Raw genomic sequence first — 17,813 nt, 5'->3', positions numbered from 1 at the left:
CCTGTTACTCTGTTCTGTCCCTGCAAGTCTCCTCAGGGAGGCATTCTCCTAACTACCCTAAAGACCCCTGCTCTGAGGTGTCAGGAATTTTGTCTTCATGTTGCTCTATTTCTGACATATGCACCCCACACAGAATTCCACAGCCCTCATGTGTCCAATTTCACCTGAAAAAGTCACAATTTCTCAAGAAAACAAAGAAGTTCATGTGCTTAAGCAATAAAAATACCTGGCTTGTTCCCTCATTTCCTCCCCATTTCCAAATTCCAGATTGCATGCTTTGGTGTGATTTGAAAAAGCTGTTCTTAACAACTCCTCCCCCTGCCATCTCTTCATTCAAAATACAGCATAACATTACTAACCAAAAAGACATCTGCCATCTGGTGAAGTCCTATTTTTACTGTCAAGAAAACCAAAATATTAATTACCTTAAAATAGTAACACCTTTCCTTTCCCCACTGATCCTTTTGATCCTCTTTTGTAAACTTCTCCCAAATATTACTGTTTGTCAGAATCTGTGTCTTCACGGTATTAGAAAGTGACGGTCACCCAAATACAAATGGCCATGGATACTCCTGCAATTTAATTGTCACCCATGTGTTTAAATAAAGGCCCAAGACATGTATTGAGAGATTCAGAAAATAAATGGTAAATGCAGTGTCTAGATTCACATAGAATTGGCTTTCAATCTTCAGGGCTGCTATTACAAAGTCAAAACAGTGAAGCTTTCAGCTGTTTTGGGCTCTTCAAGAAATTTGACAATTAACACAGTGAAACCTTTAAATGTTTCCCATCCTAAGAGGTGAAATTTGTTTTTAAGGATAAGGATTTGAATTCTCCAAAACAGGATGAACCCCACCTGCTAGAAAATGGCATGTTTGAGCTTCCCCATCACCATTGCTCATCACCATTTAACATTTACTGCGTATCTCAAATTGTACTAAGAGATTTACGTGTAGTAACTCCTTTAACAATAACTCTACAAAGGAGATAAAGTCAATCTTACTTCAGAAATGAGGAAACTGAAGCACAGAGCGGCTCATTCCCCGGTTATGAAGCTAGGACGTGGCAGAGCCATAATTCAGATTCAAGTGAGCCTGGTTCCCAAGCTTGAGCTCTAATCCCTACCACAGGCCTCATGAAGGTCTTGATGTCTCTAACAAACTGTAGCTTCTAGACTCTTAAAAATTAAGCTATAAGTTAAAATATCCATAACTCATTTGTTAATAAAAGAAACTAATAAAATCATGAGGCACTGTGGAAATCCTAACATTTTAAAGCAGACATTTAAAACATTTTAAAGCATTTTAAATCCTAACAATTAAATCAGAACATTAATAAACTTGTTGAGATATCTAAGAGTCTAAGGTTTAAAAAAATTAACTAATCTGTGCTTTTGAAACTCACTGCTCGGAGGGGAGTCTTCTCTAACTGTCAGGGGCTGGAGGTTTCCTGCTGCTGATGTTTGCTAACACCCCAGTCAGCCTGCTTAGGAACATGTTGACAACACCGAAGACAGCTGAATGCACTCATGAAAAGATAAATATTAAAAACAGGTGGGAGGAAAGGAGGACGGTTTTTGTTTTTGTGTGTGTGTGTTTTTTAACACATGCCATGAGGCAAACAAAGGATGCGGTTTGTTGTTGCTCTATTTCCGAACCTAAAATGCTGGTGGATGGAGGGGATCGTGTCTTAGAGCCCAATATCTTTCAGATACAGGAACAGATCATTAAAATCCTCAACAGGCATCAAACGCTTCATTCAAATGACAGCAGCAGATCACCTGGAGACAATGCTATAGTAAAGATTTTTTGTTTCCCTCTGATCAAACTTACTATGAGAAAAGAGACTTACAGAATCAAAAAGACACATTTATGTATTACAGCCTTGAAAACCACAAGTGCTGGTGTCACATCGCTCTCCATTATTAAATAAATATGTGACAGTATGAAAATTTCTTCACTCATTAAACTTTTGGATCATTTCAGCAGAGGAAGCCTCTAGCAGGGTACTGAAGGTGGAATCGTCTCCTTCATGCTGATTCTGTCTCCATCATGGACCCTCAGGAAACTGGTCCAAGCCAAAGAATAGTAAGGCCTAGAGTTGAGCATGAAGTAATCAAGTATCTTAGAGTTGAAAGGGACTCTGTGTAGCTCTTCCTCTGCAGGTAAAGAGAGGAAAGCCTCAGCCTAGGTGATACTGGCTAAAACTTCCTCCTTATAGCTCACTGGAAACTCTAAAAACTTCAATTTCGAATATAACTCTCTGTGAATCTGTAGGGTATACCCGATAGGGCACGCAAAGTTGGAGAGGCTCCTTCTTCAGGCTAAATAGCAGACTTTTTTTTTAAACCTATTTACATAGATTTTGTGCCAATATACTTATCTTCCTTCCTTCGTTTAATCATCCAATAAATATTTATTGAGCAGTCACCATGAGTCGGGGCCCCTTCTAGGTAATGAAAATACGAAGATGAAGATTTTATCCGTAACTTCAAGAAGCTCACATTTTAATTCTATCTGGTGTGATTAATGAGCCTTTAACAAAAAAAGGTACAAGACACAGAAGACGCAAGCACAGAAGACGTAACTCTACCCTGGAGGGTCAAAAAGGGCTTAACACAACAGTGAGGACTCAACTGAGGCCTGAAGGGTGAGGAGCAGTTCGGCAGGCAGGCAGACAAAAGGGAACAGAACTGTCCAGGAAGGGAGTGAGCTTGCACAAGTGGCACAATTCACAGCACCCTTACGTGTGGGAAACTTACAGATGTACGAATGCAAGAGATCACAGGGGCTGAAAACCAGATGTCCTTAAAATATTTTAAGTATTTCTAAACAACTCACAAATGCTTTTTTTAATAAAGTAGATTAAGATGGTTGGGGCTATAGAATTCACCTTTTAGATAACTGAACTGTCTCATATATAAATCATCTCCATGGCTCCCATGAGAAAGAGTAAAGGATCTTAATTAACCCATTGCAAACGTAATGAGGGTAAAGTGTCCTAAATAAATATTTACAGGTATTTAATCAGAGACAAACTCCTGAGCCAAGTTGTCCACAGGGCTCCCCAGCCTAGTCACCCAAATGTGGCCTGTCCAGGTGTTTCTGTAAAAGGAGCCACACCTTGGGGTTTCACTCCATGCCACCTTCCTGCCCTGCAGCGCTTGGCTGCTCTGTAACTGCAGCACTGCATTGCTGACTCACAGGCAATCTGATAACTACCCAGGACCTCTCACTCTCTTCCTGCGTCCTCACACATAGCCAGGTCTTTCCCCGCCATAAACATGGGCACATTTGGGCCCTCCCTCCTCCCGTGTCTATCTCTGCTCCCAGTTAGATACAACTCTATTGTGTCTATTTCTAAGTTCGTTTGTAAATCACCAAGGTCACTTTGGATTCTGAACCTATCTTTTGTCACAGAAGTAAAACCCAGTTTATACAATCTTGTCATCAGTATACTTAAGTAACTTAATAGTCACTGGAGTATTTACTGAGTCATTGACTGAAATGTGACTTACTCTGGTCCCCATACTTCTTATTGAACATCACTTGTTCTGTCCCTGGACTACCATTTATTTTCAAGAATCATTCTCAGATTGTGCTTCTAGTCAGATGTTAGAAACATACTCAGGAGCTATACCTCTGTTCTTAGCCATAATGCCATAAAGGTTAACATTATGTTACAAAGGTCAATTTTTTTTTTTAATTTTTTTTTTTATGTTTATTTATTTTTGAGACAGAGAGAGACAGAGCATGAACGGGGGAGGGGCAGAGAGAGAGGGAGACACAGAATCGGAAGCAGGTTCCAGGCTCTGAGCCATCAGCCCAGAGCCCGACGCGGGGCTCGAACTCACGGACCGCGAGATCGTGACCTGAGCTGAAGTCGGACGCTCAACCGACTGAGCCACCCAGGCGCCCCATACAAAGGTCAATTTAAAAACATTACTAAGATCAAGAGAAATGACAGCTACAGGAAGCAAAACTATCCTCTTGCCTTCGATGAGATTAGGTTTTTCAGATAGCGCTTGATATTACTAAGCAATAACCATAATACTAACTATCATTTGTACAGTGCTTTAGAGTATTGAAAGGACTTTCACATAACTGAACTTAAATGGTAACTTTGTGAGGTCCCATTTAATAGAGGAGAGGCCAGAAGTTGACAGGCTGTTGTAATTCACAAGAAAGTAAGTGGCAAAACTCAGATTTGAAGGCAGGTATTCCTAGGCTAAATTCTATATCAGCTCTAGGGTTCTGGAGAAATAAATTTTATAATAGTTTCCTCTGTTAAAAAGGTTAAAGGTTAGGGCTATAATTTGCCATTTTATCTCACTCATGTTCCCATACTTCTATTAATTTTCACTAATTGGGCTAATATCCCATCCACAACAGGTACCTATCCTAGTGTCCTAGGATATAAGTCAGCACAATTTTTTAGACAAGAAACATAACCAGAGAACAATCTTTGAAAATAATGCTAGGGTAGGGATATATTAAAGTGATGTTCAGTAGAATGAAATCTTATGATCAGAGTAACATTTGAATCAATGACATGCAAAAGAGTTCAGGGAAAAAATATGTAACATTTTTACAAATCTTTCTTTGGGTCCATCTTTACTCCATTTTTGTTTCTGCCCTTCAGTTGGCTCTCTCTATTCTTTTCCAAAGAACTGGTCTGTATTTTTTTTTATCATGTTCAGTTTTTAGTACATTGGTTATAAAACACCAAAGAATTGTAATTGAAAAAGACAATACGAGAATGAGATGTAAAAAATATTTTTAAATTTTAAACGAAAAAGTTTTAGAAAAGAATTAAGAAATGTTAATATTATAAATCTAGATTTTGATAACTTTGAAATGAATTCTTGGTTTCTCATATTTCTCCCAAAATCAGTTATGATTTGGGGTACAGTCATTTAGCAAAACTAATTCAGTTGCCTGATGAAGGTCTTTTTCAAATTTTTAACTTTCCACCTTTTTTTCTGAAGCCAGTTTCTTGTTGGTTCCATCAATATCAAGGGTTCCTGTATGAAAGTTGCTGAGCAATTTTTGCCTAATGGTTCAACTTCCACTTGTCCTACTTTGTTTAGCTCTACAAGGACATTGGCAAATGCCAGACTCTTCTGGATGCTGTAACTCTAGCTTCCAGACATGATGTTGCCAACCACCTTGCCATCACTATTAAAGACCTTGACTCTTCTTCTCAGATTAAAAAAAACAAATTAGCCTCTATTACTTTGATAAGTTATAACTAGTTGGCATAAAAGTTTTTAATATCATAGGCAAAAAAATGCCTGTCCTAGATGATGAAGAAAGTAGTATAGGGTCCCAATAAAGGCACCAGGTTTTCCAGAAGAGAGGTGAATAATTCAGTCTCTAAGCTGCTTTTGATTACCCCCAAAAAGGAACAGCAGCAATTGCTATGTGAAGGCTTTGGAGAAATTACCAAAACAGGTAGTGATTGTGGGACTCTCAAATAGAAGTAAAATTTGAAGTTTTCTAACTCATTCTAGGCCCTGTCAGAGAGATAGTGTTTAATCGGTAATCCATCCCTCAACAAATGGAAGGTCAGCAGGTCATTTGGAGCTCAGGAAAATGCACAACAGGTGGAGAAGGTGAGGTAACTTCCCAGTAGCCACATGAGTCTCTTTGAAGCCAAGTGAATTTTATGACCTCACATCAAGGAGAGCAAGAGTGTGACATTCCTTTGGAATTATTCTATAAAATTCTTTATAGACAGCCTGATTTGGTCAGATGCCTCCTGCATATATGAATGCAAGGACTCCCATTTAGTCAGAACAAAAAGAGAGTCAGCAACCAATTTTGCAAAGGAATGCTCCAATTATTTATTTGTTAATTTTTGTAAACTGCCATATTTCCATCTTTGAGGGATTACTAAAGCCTTGGTTAGGCACAGAAGGCAAATCACTTTGATCATCTCTTTGGGAGTGCTGAATATAGCTTGTGTGACCAATAATTTTTGCTAATGATATTTAAATGTAAAAAATTAATATCATGTGACCTTAATGGGTACATTGAATATGTCAAAATGAGCAGAGGCCACAGCTTTCTTCTTCATATTGCTTCACATTTTATCAAATCCCCTCCTATTTGGTTCTCACAACACTTTATGAGGTGGCCACACTATGTTAGTACCTCCATATTACAGATAGGAAGGTTGAATGTACATGACTTTCCCAAGGAGCTGTAGCTCAAAAACGGGATCCATGACAATGAAACTCAGATTTTCCAACTACAAATCCAGTGCTCTTATATTGAACTAACCTTCTAAAGAAGGACTACTGAAAATTTATTATTAGATTATTCCCTGCCACTGCTTTCCTGCATTCTTTGAGGACTCACCACAGTGGATATAAGTTCAAACTATGGTAGCTGGTCAGTCAGGCTGAATGTCTTTACTGAGATACATAAACAACTACAATGAAAGGTGGCACATAACAAAATAAGAATATGAGAAGAGGAAACCCTAACTCATTCTGGATGGAGTCAGATGAGACTTCCCTGAGAAAATGGTCCTTGAAATGAATTTTGAAGACAGAGGAGTATGATATTGATTTCCATATGATACATTTTACATACTCATAAATTGGATAACTGAGTCTGAATTACATAGATTAAAAATCATGCAAGTTGACTGGAACTAGACAAAAGCAATTAAACCTAAGCTACTAATTGCAAAGCATATTAGCTATTCTTCATTCCCCTTGCAGAAGTAGTATCTGGAGCAGATGCTTTGAGGAGTGGTCAGTCAAACCATCAACAATCTGATAACTAATAGCCAGACAAATAAAGGGGACGGCAAAGTCATGTTTACAGGAGAACAAGAAAATCCTGCACACCTGGGCCGTGCTAACAGATGGCAGAAGCTAGAATTAAAATAAATAAATAAATAAATAAATAAATAAATAAATAAATAAATAAAACCTACAAGAAGCAGCACTTCTAGCAGCTGTAGAGTCAAGCTCACCAACTGAACTTCCCTGAATCCATTCAGGATTAATTTCCCCTTAGACTGTTTCAGAAATTGAAGTTAAGTACTAAGGTGTATAGGCTACAAAGCAATGGTTGTCCAAATGTTCAAGAAGTCATCAGCCAAGGAAGGCATCTCAGCAGGTCACCAGAAAATTTGTATGAAACACCATCTGCAAGGTAAAGACATCTTCTGGGTCACTGAACAGAGTTTCTGTAACATTTCTTCTGCCTTCACACTCACCACCCCCCCCCACCACAGTCAGCACAAAATGGCCAGAACAAAGGAACAAATAATTTTGCAGATATGGACACAACTGGCAGTTCAGGAAGCAGAACCTAAATAAAATGCATTCACAGCATCATTCACCAACTAGGCATGTGGGTCATAAGACAAAAGAGAAGCCATCTATATACAGAGACACCGGTTATGTCATCATCATGAGTGAGCCTCTCAGCAGGAAGTCACACCCATCACTGTTACCAGGAAGAAAAAAGCAAAAGAAGCTAAGCAACAGAATCCATCGTATTCATGGATGAGTTCATCTATTCATACATGAGTTCAGTTCACTTTTATTGCATATTTTCTAGGTGTGAAGCACAGTGCTATACACTGGATGCACAAAAGAAAACAGGGCCCCATTTCTTTGCCCACACATTATTTCTCAAGAGCAGTATTAGAGAAATGCATGGGCATTTATGGGATGGTAGGAGCTGGATCTTAAGCATGAGGACTTGCTCAGGTGAAAAATGAGACAAGGATGAGCTGGCACAGAACGCCAAAGAGGACAGCATGGGTGTACTTAATTTTGTATATGCAACCTGTCCAATTCTAAATTTTTTTAATGCTTATTTTTTTTTGAGAGACAGAGCATCAGCAGGGGATGGTCAGAAAGAGAGAGAGAGAGAGAGACAGACAGACAGACAGACAGACAGAGAATCCAAAGCAGGCTCCAGGCTCTGAGCTTTCAGCACAGAGCGCAACACAGGGCTGGAACTCACAGAACTCACAAACTGTGAGATCATGACCTGAGCTGAAGTTAGATGCTTAACTGACTGAGCCATCCAGGTGCCCCAACCTGTCCAATTCTTAGAGGGTACTGTCATTCACTTAAAATAAGGTCTCCTAGGCATCACAATCCCAGACTTTAGCCTCTATTACAAAGCTGTAATCATCAAGACAGCATGGTATTGGCACAAAAACAGATGCATAGATCAATGGAATAGAGCAGAGACTCCAGAATTGGACCCATAAAAGTATTGCCAACCAATCTTTGACAAAGCAGGAAGAATATCCAATGGAAAAAAGACAGTCTAACAAATGGTGCTGGGAGAACTGGACAGCAACATGCAGAAAGTTGAAACTAGACCACTTTCTTACACCATTCACAAAAATAAACTCAAAATGGATAAAGGACCTGAATGTGAGACAGGAAACCGTCAAAACCCTAGAGGAGAAAACAGGAAAAAACCTCTCTGATCTCAGCCGCAGCAATTTCTTACTTGACACATCCCCAAAAGCAAGGGAATTAAAAGCAAAAATTAACTATTGGGACCTCATGAAGATGAAAAGCTTCTGCACTGCAAAGGAAACAACCAACAAAACTAAAAGGCAACCGATGGAATGGGAAAAGATATTTGCAAATGACATTTCAGACAAAGGGCCAGTATCCAAAATCTATAAAGAACTCACCAAACTCCACACTTGAAAAACAAATAATCCAGTGAAGAAATGGGCAGAAAACATGAAAAGACACTTCTCTAACGAAGACATCCAGATGGCCAACAGGCACATGAAAAGATGCTCAACGTCACTTCTCATCAGGGAAATACAAATCAAAACCACACTCAGATATCACCTCACGTCAGTCAGAGTGGCCAAAATGAACAAATCAGGAGACTATAGATGCTGGAGAGGATGTGGAGAAATGGGAACCCTCTTGCACTGTTGGTGGGAATGCAAACTGGTGCAGCCGCTCTGGAAAGCAGTGTGGAGGTTCCTCAGAAAATTAAAAATAGACCTACCCTATGACCCAGCAATAGCACTGCTAGAAATTTATCCAAGGGATACAAGAGTGCTGATGCATAGGGGCACTTGTACCCCAATGTTTATAGCAGCACTCTCAACAATAGCCAAATTATGGAAAGAGCCTAAATGTCCATCAACTGATGAATGGATAAAGAAATTGTGGTTTATATACACAACGGAATACTACGTGGCAATGAGAAAGAATGAAATATGGCCTTTTGTAGCAACGTGGATGGAACCGGAGAGTGTGATGCTAAGTGAAATAAGCCATACAGAGAAAGACAGATACCATATGGTTTCACTCTTATGTGGATCCTGAGAAACTTAACAGAAACCCATGGAGGAGGGGAAGGAAAAAAAAAAAAAAGAGGTTAGAGTGGGAGAGAGCCAAAACATAAGAGACTGTTAAAAACAGAACAAACTGAGGGTTGATGGGGGGTGGGAGGGAGGGGAGGGTGGGTGATGGGTATTGAGGAGGGCACCTTTTGGGATGAGCACTGGGTGTTGTATGGAAACCAATTTGACAATAAATTTCATATATTAAAAAAAATAATAAAAAAATAAAAAGCCCTTTTAAATTCAAAAAAAATAATAATAATAAGGCTTCCTATTAAAACATTTAAAAGCTCACCTCTAGATTTCCAATAATTTTTGCTTTATGAATTTACTGATTTACATTTTTTACTTTGTAGGAGAGTAAATATAGGCTTATGACAATTATTCCTTCTTTAGAAATTATCATCTTATTATAGAATTTTATCATTATCTAATGTTTCCTTTTATCCTGTGTACTGTTTCTAAGTTTAAATATATTGATTTTCATTAATATTGCACCCCCTACTTTCTTTTAGCTTGTATTTGCTTGGTATCTCTTTTTCAACCCTTTAATTTTCAAGCTTTATCACTTTAATTTTATTTTCCTATACATAAGATATATAGGGGGCACTTGAGTGGCTCAGTCAGATGAACGTCTGACTTTGGCTGAGGTCATGATCTCACAGTTTATGGGTTAAACCCCTCATCGGACTCTCAGCTGATAGCTCAGAGCCTGGAACCTGCTTCGGATTCTGTGTCTCCCTCTCTCTCTGCCCCTCCCCGTTCTCACTCTGTCTCTTTCTCTCTCAAAATAAATAAAGGTTAAAAAAAAAGTAAAAAATAAATAAATAGGATATACAGAATTTGAATTTGTCTTTAATCCGATCTGAAAATTTCAGTCTTTTAAAGAAAAACATCTATTTACAAATAATAAAATAACCAGTATACTTAAAATTTATGTCTTCCTTTCCACTTTATCTTATTTATTTTATACTGGTGTTTCTCCCTTTGTCCTTTGCCATTTTTTGTTAGTTTAATCAAGCTGTCATGTAGTGTGATGGGTTTTTGTTGTTAATTTGGGAGTTTTACCACACCATTCCATTCCATCAATGATTATTCTCTCCTCTCCACACTATTTTTAAATACTAAATATTTTTTCTCATCAGGACATTCTGTTTCCACAACCAAGATGCTAGGTTACTCATCAACATGGCTCCTCCTCTGTCCCCTGTAATAGGAGATTTAAAATACTTGACTCTCTCCTCTTTTCCTCAAGGAGTCCTTTGGAATGCTTTTTACTTATCCTCTCTCTCTCCATTCCAGGCTTTTATCAGAATTCCTTTTTCAGCATGACCATTCTGCTTCAAGTGTGCTCACAGAGCACTTTCACAGTGCATTGCTGGCCAGCCTTTCCCTAGCCAACTGTGCGGGTATGTTTGTGCAAGTGTGAATGTGTGTATCAGGTGTCACCGCTTACCAGGTCTTCTGCCTCCATTGGTCGTTTGGCTCTTTCAATGAATATTCATTTACGAAACAAAGATCCACAAGAGTACTACAATTTTAGGATGATCATGAGAAAATACTGTCAAGTCCAGCCTGCAACAGATTTCAAATCTTTCTTCTACTCAGGGAAAACACTTTCTTGGTACTTTAAAAAAAAAAAATCCCTCCTTTTCAACTTTTCCTTCTTCTGCCCCCGTAACATCTGTTGTTAACTGTTTGATTTGCTGGATTCAAGCCCCCAGGTCTCATATCTTTTTCTGCCTCTGTATTTTTTTTTCTGTGCCTCGAATATATCTTGCACTTACTTGATCTTCCATCATAATGGTGACCAGCCAAGCGTCTCTAATATCCAGAAAAATAGTTGAGATAGAATCATGTATTTAGTGTGCTCTTGCTTGCCTGCCTTCTCTTGCACACTGTATAAATATATTATCATTTATCTCCTCTGGAAGATGTATTTGACTTGGCATTATTCAGTTTGTTTGAAACTATCTTTTTCTAACTACTACATTCTCTTAGGGATTTGTTATTTTCTTTGTTGGCTGATTGGGGCTTACATATGATCCTTGGAGAACCCAAGTAGCAGCACTCCTGGGCATGTGGTCTCTACTCCCATAGGTCTTTGGTATAGAAGTGGGCAGTGAGTGCCTCCTTGGGCACCTGAAAAAAACCTCCTTGCTTTCAGATACCTTGTACTCTCCCAGGCTCAGGGCCAGAATGGAGTCAATGTGCATGTTTTGCTGTTTCTTTCCTTGAAATATAAAAAACAAAACATTCCAACAAGGACCTTCCCTAAGAATTCATAGATCCCCTGGGTCATGCCTTCCAGGATATGCTGTTTTCTTGCCCCCACCCCATGACTTCTAGAAGTCAGTTTTCAGTCATTTAAGCATTCCATGGAGTTTTCTCCACAGGACATCCAGCAGAGCTTAAGGCCATACCTGCACAGAACCATTAGCTGATTGGAGAAAGGAATGGAAAAGTGAGCTACATTCAGCTTACTGGAGTCTTAGAATCTCCTCTTCATCTATACATTTTTGTACTTGGTATTGCTTTTGCTAAGCACATTGCTTACTAAATATGTGCTCACCATATATTTCACCATTAAGTAACTTTCAAATCAACATCACAGAAATTAATATCACTAATAATGAACTATCAAATAAAAATGAATAAGTATTAACATCCAAGTTACTATGAAAATAAAGAGAGTAGAGTTCACCACACACAAAAATAAACTCAAAATGGATTAAAGACTTGAATGTGAAACCTGAAACCATAAGACAACTAGAAAAAAACATAGATTTAAGCTCCTTGACATTGGTCTTGGCAACCATTTTTTGGATTTGACACCAAAAACAAAAGCAACAAATACAAAAATAAACAAGTGAGACCACATTAAACTAAAAAGCTTTTGCACAGGAAACAAAATTGTCAACAGAATTAAAAGGCAACCTACTTAGTGAGTGAAGATACTTGCAAATCATATATCTGATAAGGGGTTAATATCCAAAATATATAAAGAACTTCTACAACTCAATAACAAAAACAATCCGATTAAAAAAATGGGCAGAGGGTTTGAATAGATATTTTTTTCCAAAAAATACATACAGATGGCCAACAGGCATGTGAAAAGATGCTGAACATCACTAATCATAAGGGAAATGCAAATTAAAACCACAAGGAAATATCACCTCGTAACTATTAGAATAGCTATTATCAAAAAGATAAGAAGGGGTACCTGGGTGGCTCAGTCAATTAGACATCCAACTTCAGCTCAGGTCATGATCTCATGGTTTGTGGGTTAGAGCCCTGTGTTGGGCTCTGTGCTGATAGCTCAGAGCCTGGAGCCTGCTTTGAATTCTGTGTTTCCTTCTCTCTCTGTCCCTCCCCAGCTCATGCTCTGTCTGTCTGTCTCTCTCTCTCTCAAAAATAAACATTAACAAAAAAAATTTTTTAAGATGATAACAAATATTAGTGACTATGCAGAAAAAAGGGAACCCTTGTACACTGTTGGTGGGAATGTAAATTGGGACAACCAGTATAGAGGTTCCTCAAAAGATTAAAAATTGAACCAGCATACAATCTAGCAATTCCACTTCTGGGTATTTTTCAGAAGAAAATCAAAAAAGATACACACACCCCCATGTTCATTGTAGCAGTATTTACAAGAGCCAAGACATGGAACAATCTAAGTGTCCATCAATGGATGAATAGATAAAGAAGATGTGGTATAAATACACAATGGACTACTACTCAGCTATAAAAAAAAAAGGAATGAAATTTTGCCATTTGTGACAACACGGATGGACCTTAAGGGCATTATGTGCTAAGTGAATAAGTCAGACACAGAAAGACAGATACCATACAATCTCACTTATATGTGGAAGCTTTAGATTCTCACACACATAAGTTAGAATCGCAAATCTTACAGAAACAGATTGATGGTTGCTGGAGGTGGGGGAGTGGGGAGTGTAAAAATGGGTAAACAAGTCAAAAGGTATAAACTCCCAGCTATAAAATAAATAAGTCATGGGTGTGTAATGTACAGCATGGCAACTATAGTTATTAATATTGTATTGTATATTTGAAAGTTGCTAAGAAAGTAGATTTTAAATGTTCTCATCACAAGAAAAAAGTCCATAACTATGTGTGAGGGCAGCCGTTAACTAGACTTACTGTGGTAATCAGTTTGCAATATATACATATATTGAATCACGTTATACACTTAAAGCTAATGTAATGACGTATATCAATTACAGCTTGAATTTTTTTTTAAGTTAAAAAACAGCAGGGTTAATCTCAGTCTTTTGAAAACATAACTTTAGCAGCATTATATTTCCTTTGCTACCTCTTCTTGGTTCAGATATACAAAGCCACCACTTGTGGTCATACAGTTTTCCTACTTTACCATTCTGGGGCTACCATTCATTTCATAAAATCCTAGGTTGTTTCCCTTTTCTTTCTATATATTGGTACAATTTTCTAGTAGGTGATTCACAAATGCCCTGATGAAGGGGTAGTTTTTTTTTTTTTTTCTAATTTTAACAAACAACCATCTGGCCATGTTCATAGTTAAGATTTTACCAAATTATCTTCTATCCCATGAGCTTCATCCTCCAAAGGAATGGAAAAGGTAATGTTTTGAACTTAAAGACAATGTCAAGCACTTTGGAATGGCTTGCTTGATTTTTACGATGCAATGCATTTTAGTAAATCTAACCAAAACTTTCTTTTTAGTTGGTGGAATTCTGGAGATTTTTTCCTTTAAAAATTGTATCATTGGTATTTAAATTTCCCTGAAGTGATGACTTCATGGAATGCTTATCCAGTGTTTTCTTGCACAAGAAAAAAAGTCATTTTCCATCTCTATAATAATAAACCCATATTTTAAACAAATTTTGGGTACAGTCTACACTTTGATTTTGACCGACTGCAGCTTTTCATTACACATTTACTAGACATAGTCGGGTAATGTTATCAGCCTTGTTGCTATCAAGTGCTTTGTGATGCACTTTAGGGATGTCAGTTCTGACACATGTCTCAGTGATTTCAGGTTATTCTGAATTTCCTTCATTATCTTGCATAATTTCTGATATTTCAGGCTCACTTAAAAAGAATATACTGTTTTTAACTATCAGTCAGTGATCCCGGTTGAAAACATAATTTTAGAATTGGTATACTTTTAAAAGATAAATTAGGAATAGCATTAAAACCTCTCTCTTTCCGGGTGCCTCGGTGGCTCAGTCAGTTAAACGTCTGACTTCAGCTCAGTTCATGATCTCTCAGTCCATGAGTTCAAAACCTGTGTTGGGTTCTGTGCTGACCGCTCAGAGCCTGGAGCTTGCTTTGGATTCTGTGTCTCCCTCTCTCTCTGCCCCTCCCCTGCTCATGCTCTGTCTCTCTCTGTCTCAAAAATAAATAAAAACAGGGGCGCCTGGGTGGTTCAGTCGGTTAAGCGTCCGACTTCGGCTCAGGTCATGATCTCACGGTCCGTGAGTTCAAGCCCCGCGTCGGGCTCTGTGCTGACAGTGCAGAGCCTGGAGTCTGTTTCAGATTCTGTGTCTCCCTCTCTCTCTCTGACCCTCCCCCATTCATGCTCTGTCTCTCTCTGTCTCAAAAATAAACAAAAAAATTTTTTTTTAAATAAATAAAAACATTAAAAAAATTTTTTTAAAAAAACCTCCCTCTTTCTGTCTACACACACACACACACACACACACACACACACACACACAATCTGAGTTACTTCACTGGCAGGAATTAAAACATGAACTATGTAAATTTAAATTGAGATTTGGTTGAATGAAATTTTGGCAGGATGTTGATCTGATTTGTGTGGGGGTTATTTTTGTATGTGTGACATCCAAAAACTACCAATTCTTAGAAAGGTGACAAACTCCATTTTCATACAAGCCACAGAGATAGGCCTCTTCTTACTTACCAAGAAGTCATATGCTCACACCCTTCTGCATCAGCATCATCAGTTCTAAGGATATGTTCTCTGTTCATTCTGACGAATGCCTCCAAGAGGACTTCCTTAAACAAAGAAAATTCCAGATTTCCACTGATTTCCATTTCATAAAAATATTCTGTTTGCTAAGCTTATCTAAAACATTCCAGGTTTGATGATGTTGTGAAAGCAATTCTACTTACTCATACATGTGCTAAAAACTTGACAGAACACGAAAATTCAGAACTCCTGCCACCAAAATCTTTAAGAAAATTGATTTTCAGAAAGACACACCAGATTTAAATTGTGGATTTGTGAATACGACAGAATTGCCCGGGCGTAGCAATACCCCCAGGTTTCAAGGGACACAGTTGGGGAGATTTGCTCTGAGCAGTAAGAGCAACATGAGCGTAAGCCTTAGAATTTGCAAAATTCATTTTCCCTCTCATATCCCACAATGGGAATACAAACATGTCCATGTCAGGAAACTGAAACCGGAATTCTAACATTAGGAACTCTAGTCCTCCCCTCCTTTCTTTCCCCTCTTTTTATACGGCTCCTGGCTTCCTACCCAGTCCCAAAAGCAAAATGAAAGTGAAATAAACTTCTCTGTGTGAAAGAGAAGAACAAAGCCTCCTCGTCTCACCAGGAGGACTACCCTGCCATGGGGAGGGTATGACGTGGTAGAACCATGAAAATGGTACAACCTTTTAAGAGAACAGCTTAGCAATGCACACCAAGAGCATTTTAAATGTTCACATATTTCAGACAAATGATACAAATATGGAAATCTATCCTAAATACATATAACCAGAGGTGTTAGAGCAAAATTTATGTGAAAAGGCCTTCAGTAAAGTGTTATGCTAAAGAAAAATACTCCAAATAATCTGTGTGTTCAATGACAGGCTTTTTTTTTTTAAATAAGGGAAGATCCACATGACAAAATACATGCACCCATTAAAAAGGATTTGAAGATTTCAAAGTAACATGGAAAATGTGATAATGTCAAAGAGAAAATTAACATAAAAGTACATATGTAATATAATCTTAGTTTTTAACTACTAATAATGGAAATTGGCAGGGTGTTCAGTGGGTGGATGGACTAAATGAGTGATGGGCATTAAGGAGGGCACTTGTTGGGATGAGCACTGGATATTAGATGTAAGTGATGAATCACTAAGTTCTATTCTTAAAATCATTATTACACTATGTTAACTAACTTGGATTTAAGTTAGAAAAAATAATAGAAATTTTCTGTGGATTATAGGATCACAGGAGAATTTGATTTATATTTTCTATATGCGTAATTTGCAACCAGGAGCAAATGAACATATGTCACTTTTTAAATCAGAGTTAAAACTGTATTTTGCATATAAGGAGAAAAAACGCAACATGCAGTGAAACCACGATCATATCCAACCTTGATAAGATACCCTTGCTAAAAGCAACCTCACAAATACATTTCAGTATACAAATGTATTTGTTGACATCCATTTTGCTCATTCTTTGTCTAAGTAAATTATGAAATACTGAAATAGTTAAAACTTTCCTAGAGGTCTAGCATGGAGTAAACACTTAGAAATTCTCCAGTCAACAAAGATGTAATAGATTTATTAGGATTTTCCTATAGTTCTGTACTGTAGGACCTTTTACAATCCATGTTTACACACTAGCTAAAAAGCATTTTTTTTGTCAAGGGTTTCTTCCCCCACCCTAAGAATCTAGCAACATAAAGTGAATTAAAATATACAAATGAATATAAACACCAACATACATGTAAATCTTTGTCCTTTGTACCTAATCTCAGAGTCTTCTTCATATAAAGGATTTTTTTGTTTTGTTTTTAAGGAAGAGGTCTTTTTTTAATGTTTATTTATTTTGAGAGAGAGAGAGAGAGAGAGAGAGAGACCGAGCGAGCAACCACAACTGGGGGAGGAACAGAGAGAGAGGGTGAGCAAGAGAATCTCATACAGAGCCTGACGTGGGCCTCAAACTCACAAATTGTGAGATCATAACCTGAGCTGAAGTCAAGAGTCAGTCAGACACTTAACCAATTGAGCCACCCAAGCACCCCAAAGACAGAGGTCTTTTAATTAACTTACACTGAAAGCAGCAGGTATTTTATCTAATGCTATGTTACGTAGAGAGTACATATTACTGTAGCACATAAGTCGTCGTCATCATCATCATCATCATCATCACAGAGACTAGCAATCAGCTTCTCATTGACTGCACATAGATCCACCGTGCCCTGAGTGCTACAATGCCACATAGAATATGTTTCCGGTAAGCAGGAAGACTGCAGCTAGGCCCTGGGAAGTTGGAGAATCCAAATGAAATAAAACTCCAACAATTGTCAATGCTCTATTTTATGTTTTATTTTTAAGCTGATTTATGTCCACTACTCTGACAGGTTTCAGAAGGATGGAGACACGGCCCCAATAAACTGTCTGCCAAATGCAATGGCTCAGCCAAAGAATGATAGCCTCAAAAAGTTGGGTTAAACTAGCTGCTGCCAGTGGTC

This window comes from Leopardus geoffroyi, chromosome C2 (assembly GCF_018350155.1).
Source record: "Leopardus geoffroyi isolate Oge1 chromosome C2, O.geoffroyi_Oge1_pat1.0, whole genome shotgun sequence".
NCBI lineage: Eukaryota > Metazoa > Chordata > Mammalia > Carnivora > Felidae > Leopardus > Leopardus geoffroyi.
The sequence above is the reverse complement of the archived record's forward strand: the minus strand, read 5'-3'. Positions refer to the sequence as shown.